Source organism: Hyaena hyaena, unplaced genomic scaffold, assembly GCF_003009895.1.
Source record: "Hyaena hyaena isolate Hyena2069 unplaced genomic scaffold, ASM300989v1 scaffold_104, whole genome shotgun sequence".
In the NCBI taxonomy this organism is placed as follows: Eukaryota; Metazoa; Chordata; class Mammalia; order Carnivora; family Hyaenidae; genus Hyaena; species Hyaena hyaena.
Window position 1 is genome coordinate 3,549,378 of NW_024080736.1, and position 9,335 is coordinate 3,558,712.

The window sequence follows — 9,335 nt, forward strand, 5'->3', positions numbered from 1 at the left end:
GGCTAGGATTGGAATAGCGGGAGCCAAGGAAGCAGCAGGCAGTCAGGGCAGAGCAGAGGAGATAACCGGCATGGCAGGGAGATCTGTCCTACTCAGGGATATTGGGCAAATGAAGAAATACATGGAGGCTGGTGAAAGTGGTTTTCTGTTGGGAGAATGGAGTTACAAACATGGAAAGCAAGAAACCTCAAATGACCTCTGTGATGGTGGATTGGAGAAATTGGTGTGAACTCAAAGTTCTGTATCTATGTCCTGATTCGAATGCTTGTGCTAAAGTTACCTAAGAGCATGCCCTGTGTTTAGGAAGTACACACTGAAGTATTTAGAAGTAAGGGCTTTATGGCCAAAATGGACCAGATGTCTCAAATGGATTAGAAAAATATGGTATGTATATGACATATATGTGGGGCAGTAGAGAGAGAAAAGAGCAAAGGAAATGATGACAAGTGGGGAATTGAACTAACGAAGATAGGGGAGTTTACTATGCCACTCTTGCAACTTTTTTGTATAGTTGAAATTGTTTCAAAATATAAAGTTTTTAAAAATAATTTCCAGAGGTATCAAAAATATAAATAAATAATCCTACTTCTGAGAATACATTCCCCCAAATACTCATATATGTATACAAAATGTTGTATAGGAGTTACTTCATCATTCTTGATCATAAATAAAAATTAGAAATACAGGAAATATGCATCATTAGGGAATGATTAAATATAGTATATGCATACCATAGAATGAGATACAAGCATAGGGGCACCTGGGTGGCTCAGTCGGTTAGCGTTTGACTTCTGCTCAGGTCATGATCTCACAGTTTGTGAGTTCGAGCCCTGCATTGGACTCTGTGCTCAGAGCCTGGAGCCCTCTTTGTAGTCTGTGTCTGCCTCCCTTTCTGCCCTTCCTCCACTCATGCTCTCTCTCTCTCTCTGTCTCTCAAAGATAAATAAATGTTTAAAAAATTTTTAACAAAAGAATGCTATACAGGCATAAAAAAGAATAAGGTAGATCTATATGTACTGACATGGAAAGCTATCCAAGATATGTTGTTAAATAGAAAATAAAGTGATAGACCAAGAGATAGAGTATGATCTATGTTTTATTTATGTTTTTTTAAAGAATTTTTAAAATTTCTATCTCTGAGAGAGAGAGAGAGAGAGACAGCGTGAACAGGGGAGGGTCAGAGAGAAAGGGAGACACAGAATCTGAAACAAGCTCCAGGCTCTGAGCTAGCTGTCAGCACAGAGCCCGACACGGGGCTCGAACCCATGAACCATGAGATCATGACCTGAGCTGAAGTTGGATATGTAACCGACTGAGCCACCCAGGTGTCCCAATCCTGTTTATGTTTAAAAAAAAAAAAAAAGATTAAAGAAACCTGCTAAGGGTATCAGTGTGTGCGCATGTATGTGTGCATGTGTCTATGCTTATAAACAGATGAAAAAAAAAGGTCTGAAAAATGCACACCAAACTACTGGCAATGGTTAACTCTAGGGAAGGAGACTAGCACTATATTTTCCAAGCTTTCCATAGCAGCTATGTAATACTTTGATTATCAGTTGAAAAAAGTCTAAGTACAAAAAGACAGGAGTGTAAACAACACATTCTGCAAGATTTCCTCTCAAGATGATTATAATATTTAATGCTGGGAATTACCTTTGGTTATCTGGAAAATTCCCGGTCCAAACCCCGAGTATAGGGAATTGGCCTTTCAATGGACTGTGCCCAGGTACACTTTATCATTAACTTAATAGAGGATTAGGCAGCCTGCTGAGCCACTCCCTGCTTGCCGGGCCACCGTCCAGAAGTGAATTCCCTTGCAGCACTCCAAAAGAAGGTCAAACAAGTCCCCAGGGACTCTCAACAGAAAGAAGTTGCCAAAGGCTAAATTTGGCATCGAAGTCAGGTCCTGGACTGGGATAAACTGTGCCAGCACTCTTCAGTTATGCTTTCAAGATCTTGATCAGAATAAGCAGGACTAGATCTCTGTTTCCAAGAGCGGCTTAGCAGCCCAAATTGGAAACAATTGTTTAAACCAGAGTTTTTGGGGTGAACCTGAAAATGTACAATTCCTTCTCTACCCACTTAACCCCTATTTGAAGGATATTTAAATCCCCCTTCCTTTCTCTTGCTCCAAGCAATTGATCCTAGTGATATATTCCTGCCAGCCTGATCATCATACCCACAGTTTAGCCCTACTTAAGATAGAAGAGGCAGGGTAGCCATCTTTTTCTTTTTGCTTTTTCCTTTTCAGGTGTAAATGGTTGGTTTTATATTTATATGTTGCTTTTTTTGCCTTATTTATTTTATAGTATTTTGAGCTGTAATTCATATGCCATCAAATTCATCATTTAAACTATGTAATTCAGTGGTTTTTAGTATATTCAGAGCTGTGTAACCATCACAATAGATTTTAGAACATTTCATCACTCCAAAAATAAAACCTTTAGCCATTACCAGTCACTACCCATTTCCTCTCAACCCTTCCAGCCCCCTAGGCAACCACTAATCTACTTTCTGTCTCTATAGATTTGCTTATTTCATATAATTCATTTGCATTTCATATAAATGCAATTATTCAGTATGTGGTCTTTTGTGGCTCCTTTTGCTTAGCATAATGTTTTTGATGTTCATCCATGCTGTAGAATGTGTTGGTACCCTATTCTTTTTTAAAGATGAATAATATTCCCTTGTTTGGCTATATCACCTTATTTATCCATTCATCAGTTTATGGATATTTGAGTTGTTTCCACTTTGGGACTATTATGACTAGTGCTGCTGTGAACATCCATGTACATATTTTGGTATGGGTATACATTGTCAGTTTTTTTAAAATATACACTAGGTGTAGAATTGCTGGGTTATGTGGTAACTCTTTGTTGAAATTTTTGAGAAACTGTCAACTGCAAATTGTTCTCCAGAGCAGCTGTATCATTTTACATTCCTACCAGCAATATATGCAGGTTCCAATTTCTCCAAATCCTTGCCAACATTTGATGCTGTATGTCCTTTTGATTACAACTATCCTATTGGGTGTATAGTGTTATTTTTGTGGTTTTGATTTGCATTTCCCTAATGACTAATGATGTTGAACATATTTTCATGCGCTTATTGGCCATTTGTATATTTCTTTTGGAGATGTAGGTATTCAGATCCTTTGCCCATTCTTCAATTGAGTTCTTTGTCTTTTTATTTCGGAGTTGTAAGAGTTCTTTATATATTCTGGATAATAGTCCCTTATCAGATATATGGTTTGCAAATATTTTCTCCCATTCTATGTAGTACCTTTTCACTTTCTTGATGGTGAAGAGGAAGAGGGGATAATAGAGAATAACTGTTAATGGGTAAGCATTCTTTTTTGAGTGACAAAAGTATTCTAGAATTAGTGGTGATGTTAGCACAACTGCAAATATACTAAAAACCACTCAATATACTAAAATGGTGGATTTAATCTCAATTTTTTTAAGGAATAAAGACCATGTTAGAAAGTGTGAGCTAGGGGCGCCTGGATGGCTCAGTCGGTTGAGCGTCTGACTTCGGCTCAGGTCATGATCTCGCGGTTCGTGGGTTTGAGCCCCCATCAGGCTCTGTGCTGACAGGTAGCTCAGAGCCTGGAGACTGTTTCAGATTCCGTATCTCCCTCTCTCTCTGACCCTCCCCTACTCGTGCTCTCTCTTTCTCAGAAATAGATAAAAATCATTAAAAATTTAAAAAAAAAGTGTGAGCTGATCCACTTGACTTCAAATCTGATGTCACCACTTTATTTTAGTTTAACAATTTTTTACTGACACAGCTATTTGCTAAGATACAAAGATGAAAAGACTTTGCCTCTACCTTTAGAGAGCCCAGAGTCTAAAGAGGGAGACAATCACATACACACTCCATTTAAATTAACTTGGTTAAGAATAAGAAAGAGGTGTGCTGTGAGATCATGAAGGCCATACTAATAAACCTGAGCTTCATTCTAGAAGTAGGAAACCATTGAAAGATGGGGGTCAACATAATTAGTGTTGTTTTTTGTTTGCTCTAATTTTTTATTTTTTTTAATTTTATTTAAATCCAGTTAGTTAACATATAGTGTAATAATGGTTTCAGGAGTAGAATTTAGTGGTTCATCACTAACCTATAACAACTAGTGCTCATCCCAACAATTGTCTTCCTTAATGCCCATCACCCATTTAGCCCATCCCCTCTACCCCTTATCCCTGTAGCAACCCTCAGTTTATTCTCCATATTTAAGAGTCTCTTATGGTTTGCCTCCCTCTCTGTTTTTATCTTATTTTTCCTTCCCTTCCCCTGTGTTCATCTGTTTTGTTTCTTAAATTCCACGTGAGTGAAATCATATGATATTTATCTTTCTCTGACTGATTTTGCTTAGCATGATACATTCTAGTTCCATCCACGTTGTTGCAAATGGCAAGATTTCATTCTTCTTGATCACTAAGTAGTAGTCCATTGTGTATATATATACATATATATATATGTATATATATGTGTGTATATATATATATGTATATATATGTGTGTATATATATATATCACATCTTCTTTATCCATTCATCATTTGATGGCCATTTGGGCTCTTTCCATTACTTAGCTATCGTTGATAGTGCTACTATAAACATTGGGATGTAATGAGAGACTCTTGAATGCTGACAAAAACTGAGGACTGATGGATGTGGGGGGGAGGGGGGGTGGGCATGGAGGAGGGCACTTTGGGGATGAGCACTGAGTGTTATGTGGAAACTAATTTGACAATAAACTATTTGTAAAAAAACAAACAAACAAACAAAAAAAAACAAAATCACCATGTAGCATTAAAAATAGAAATATGAAAATGGAAAAAAAAAAATAAAACTAATCAGCACAGTGAATATAGTTTAGAAAAGCACAGAGACTATGATGGGATAATGGTATGATGGTTATTATTATTTTTAAAGATGATATCATTTGAGGATACTTAGTTAAATATTTATCAATGAAAAATAAAGACTAGTGAACTAAGTAAAAAAAAAAAAAAAAAAAAACATTGGGATGTATGCCCCTTCAAATCAGCACTTTTGTATCCTTTGGATAAATACCTAGCAGTGCAATTGCTGGGTCATAGGGTAGCTCTATTTTTAATTTTTTGAAGAACCTCCACACTGTTTTCCAGAGTGGTTGCACCAGTTTGCATACCAGCAGTGCAAAAGGGTTGCCCTTTCTCCACATCCTTGCCAACATGTTTTTTCCTGAGTTGTTAATTTTAGCCATTCTGACTGGTGTGAGGTGGCATCTCATTGTGGTTTTGACTTGTATTTCCCTGATGATGAGTGGTGCTGAGCATCTTTTCATGTGTCTGTTAGCCATCTGGATGTCTTCTTTGGAAAAGTGTCTGTTCCTGTCTTTTGCCCATTTCTTCACTGGATTATTTGTTTTTTGGGTGTTGAGTTTGGTAAGTTCTTTATAGATTTTGGATACTAACCCTTTATTTGACATGTCATTTGGAAATATCTTCTCCCATTCTGTCAATTACCTTTTAGTTTTGTTGATTGTTTCATTTGCTGTGCAGAAGATTAGTGTTGTGTTTCAGCATATCATTTTGGCAGCTTAATAGAAGACTGATATGAAGGCAGTATGGCTAGTATCAGATCAGTTAGGAGACAATTGCAGTAGTTTGAAGCTTGACAAAAGCAGTGATAGGAGGAATGGAAAAGAGAAAGTCAGACTTAAAAAACACTTAATAGTTAAAACTCTATAGAGTTTGGTGAGATGATGCATGAGGGAGAGGGGGAAGTCTGAGATGATTCACAGATTTCTGGCTTGGATTGTTAGGTAAATGGCTGTGCCATTAGCTAAGAAAAAGAATATGAGGAAGAGGAAGTTTGTGGGCTGAAATAATGAACTCAGTTTTGGACAATACTTAGGTATAAGACACCTGGAAAATGACCAAGCAGATGTATCCAATAAGGACTGTAACTTTAATCTCTTTCTGATGCGGTGTGCTGAGCTATAAAATATATGTATTTTATAGGTATTTATACATAACTTATAAATATTATAATATTTATATAATATTCATATATTATAACATATTTGTATTATAATAAAATATAACTATTATAATGCTTATTAATATTCATATATAATATTATGCATTTAAATATATGTAGATAATAGATTAAAACATATTTATATGTTTCTATATATGTGTATAAAATCACAACAGAATTTGGATATTAGAGGTATCCATCAAATCTGCTTAGGGGAAATTACAAATTCTAGTAACTAGTTATTAAACATATGCCTACCTTTCTACAAGAAAATTTGCTCAGTGGCAGCACAAGCATACTTACATTTACAGGTGCTACTTGAATTAAGCCAACTCAATGAAAATACACATGCACTAAAAAGGTCAGTCAAAGGGTGATAATTTGCTGCCCCCAAAGACTCAGCATAAGATTCTTTTTTTTAACATTTATTCATGTTTTGAGAGACAGAGCGTGAGCAGGGGATGGGCAGAGAGAGAGGGAAACACAGAATCTGAAGCAGGCTTCAGGCTTTGAGCTGTCAGCACAAAGTCTGACATGGGGCTCAAACCCACCAACTGTGAGATCATGATCTGACCTGAAGTCGGACACTTAACCCACAGAGCCACCCAGGGCACCCCAGCATAAGAATCTTTTAATTAAGCATTCCTCCTAGTAAGTATAAACCAGTTTGCCATGGAGAAATTAGACTAACCTAAATTTCAAAAACAATAAAAGATAACATGTATTTTGTGCTTGCTGCATGCTAGGCAAAGTGCTAAGCTCTTCACAAGTACTGTCTTTTAAATCCTCACAATAATCCCATTGAGGGAGTTACTATTAGCATTCACATTTTATAAATAAATGAGGATTTGGAGAAGTAAAATAATAGTATCAAAATCATTGATCTAGTGAGCGTAAAGCCAGGATTCAAACCCAGGTCTCTCTTACTCCAAAGTACAGATTCATAGACAAGAGCTATTATATATAAACCCATGGTTAAATGAATGCTTAGTTTAATGATCAGAATAATAATCTGGTCTGATTTATGTGGACATTACTGACCCTTCCCTATTCCATTTATATCCTTATTCCTTTTAGCATTCCCAGTTAATTTCCAGATCCCTACTCTAATCTTCATGTGAGGTCCCATTTTTCTCCCCGTCCATCTTCCCCTCCTCTCATCACATTGCTCTATTCAGCACACAAATTGGATGCATTCTATAAACAAGGAAGGCTTTGCCTTGAAATAGCATTTATGGTATCTCAGAAGGCCTTTTGTCAAACTCATTCCTTATCTGTGCTTCTGGATTTAGAACTGCTGAACTTACTGTGGCTCAGCCCAGAAGCCCATCAACACAAAACGTTTTGGAGGAGGAGGAAGGGCTAAAGCAAATGTATATTCATGATGAGATGGGCCAGTGGTGCCAGAGGAATTTGCTGAGTGGGAATAGAGAAGTGAAGACTCATTTGTTTTTCATAGAAGAGTGTGGCTGTGCTTTTTCCAGAAAGTGAAAAGGAAGTCAGCCGAGCAAGGTCATCTCTAGCACTGACACGTTTGGGTACAGAGAGAATGGGCACGACAGAATTCTTCACAAGATAGGGCTAAGCTGGCAGTCACCGCCAGGGGCTAACCCGAAATATGTTTGAATGAGGGCATCTGGACTCCTCGGACCAGATTGTTTTTAGGCAAGGAATAATCCCTGCCCACGGTTATTCATCTGAATAGTAACCAGAAGTTTTAAGAACCTTGCCAAAGAACAGAACTTTAAATGAATCTAACACACAGATCTTCTTTTGTTAATTGTTAGACTGAATTTATCTTTTCATGTTGGGAAGGTATCTCAAATAATCCAGATGCATTGTGTTCAGGATCTAATATCCCAAATGTCAACATGCAATACATTTCCAAGGTAATTTGCTTGCATTATGTTTTTCCCATTAGGCTCATATGGCTAAAATTATTGCAACTAGCAGCCTAGGAAGCTGGGATCGTCATTATATCTGCTAAAGGGTCTGACTGGGCTGTTGACATAAAGGTTATTTTTATTGAAAAGAGAACTAAAATTCTACACCACTTCAAAAATAAACATATTTGGGGGCTCAGTTAGTTAAGCATCTGACTTCAGCTCAGGTCATGATCTCACAGTTCCTGAGTTTGAACCACGTGTGGGGCTCTGTACTAATAGCTCAGAGCCTAGAACCTGCTTCAGTCTCCCTCTCTCTCTGCCCCTCCCCCACTTATGCTCTGTCTCTCTCTCTCTCTCAAAAAATAAAATAAATATTAAAAACAGTGTTTAAAAAATGAACATATTTGATGTCTTCTACCAACTGCCCCCTGCCTGTCTCTAGCTTCACATATTCCCTCCATTCCTCAAGTTTGTCTGTATATAGTTGCCTGAACATAACTTACTGTTTTGCCTCTGTGCTTTTTATGTTCTTCTCCCTGCTTAGAAAAAAGTCTATGCCTCTTCTCTTCTATGTATTTCCATCTAACCTTCAAACCCAGAACATACCTGTTTTCACATACCTTCTCCAGTAATCACACTCTAAGTGTGATCACTTACTATTTTTAGTTTTCTTATCTGTTGTAGCTTTAGTCTCACTATACCGTATTTTCTAACAGTTACTGAAATATTTCTTAAGATTTCATCTCAACTTATTTTGTATATATATGTTTTAACCTCCAATTAGATTTTATATCCTCTGGGGAACTCAAGAGTTGTGACTTTTATTTCTTTAGCATCCAGGAATAGTACAATGACTCATTAAAATGAAATAAATGCCATACCTGTGACATACTGCAACCAGCCTTATACATTTGACAGTGATACCAAGAAAGATTTTATTAAATGAGCCTAAGATCAATTTCAAAAATTATAGATGTAATGTGAATATCTAATTTATCCCTCCTGGATCTTTCATCTAAGAAGTTACTGAAACTCTTTTGGTATATGTTTATAGTAGATGCCTTTACCAAATCTCAGAATAATAATTAACTAACTAGGATGGAGGATTCTATCGTAGAAAACCACAAGGTCAGCCCACTCATTACCAATTGATTCTTCAACAAATTTAATTATTTAACAAACATATATGCAGCACACACTATATAGATAAGATAGAATAGACACCTTGAAAGGACATTAAATTTACATTCTGTGTAAGAAATCAAGAAGCACAAAGTGAAATTAAAAAAAAAAAAATAGAAGAGCACCTGGGTGGCTCAGTCCGTTAAGTGTTAGATTTCTGATTTCGGCTCAGGTCATGATCTCATGGTTTGTGGGATCAAGTCCCACGTCAAGTTCTGCACTGATAGTGTAGAGCCTG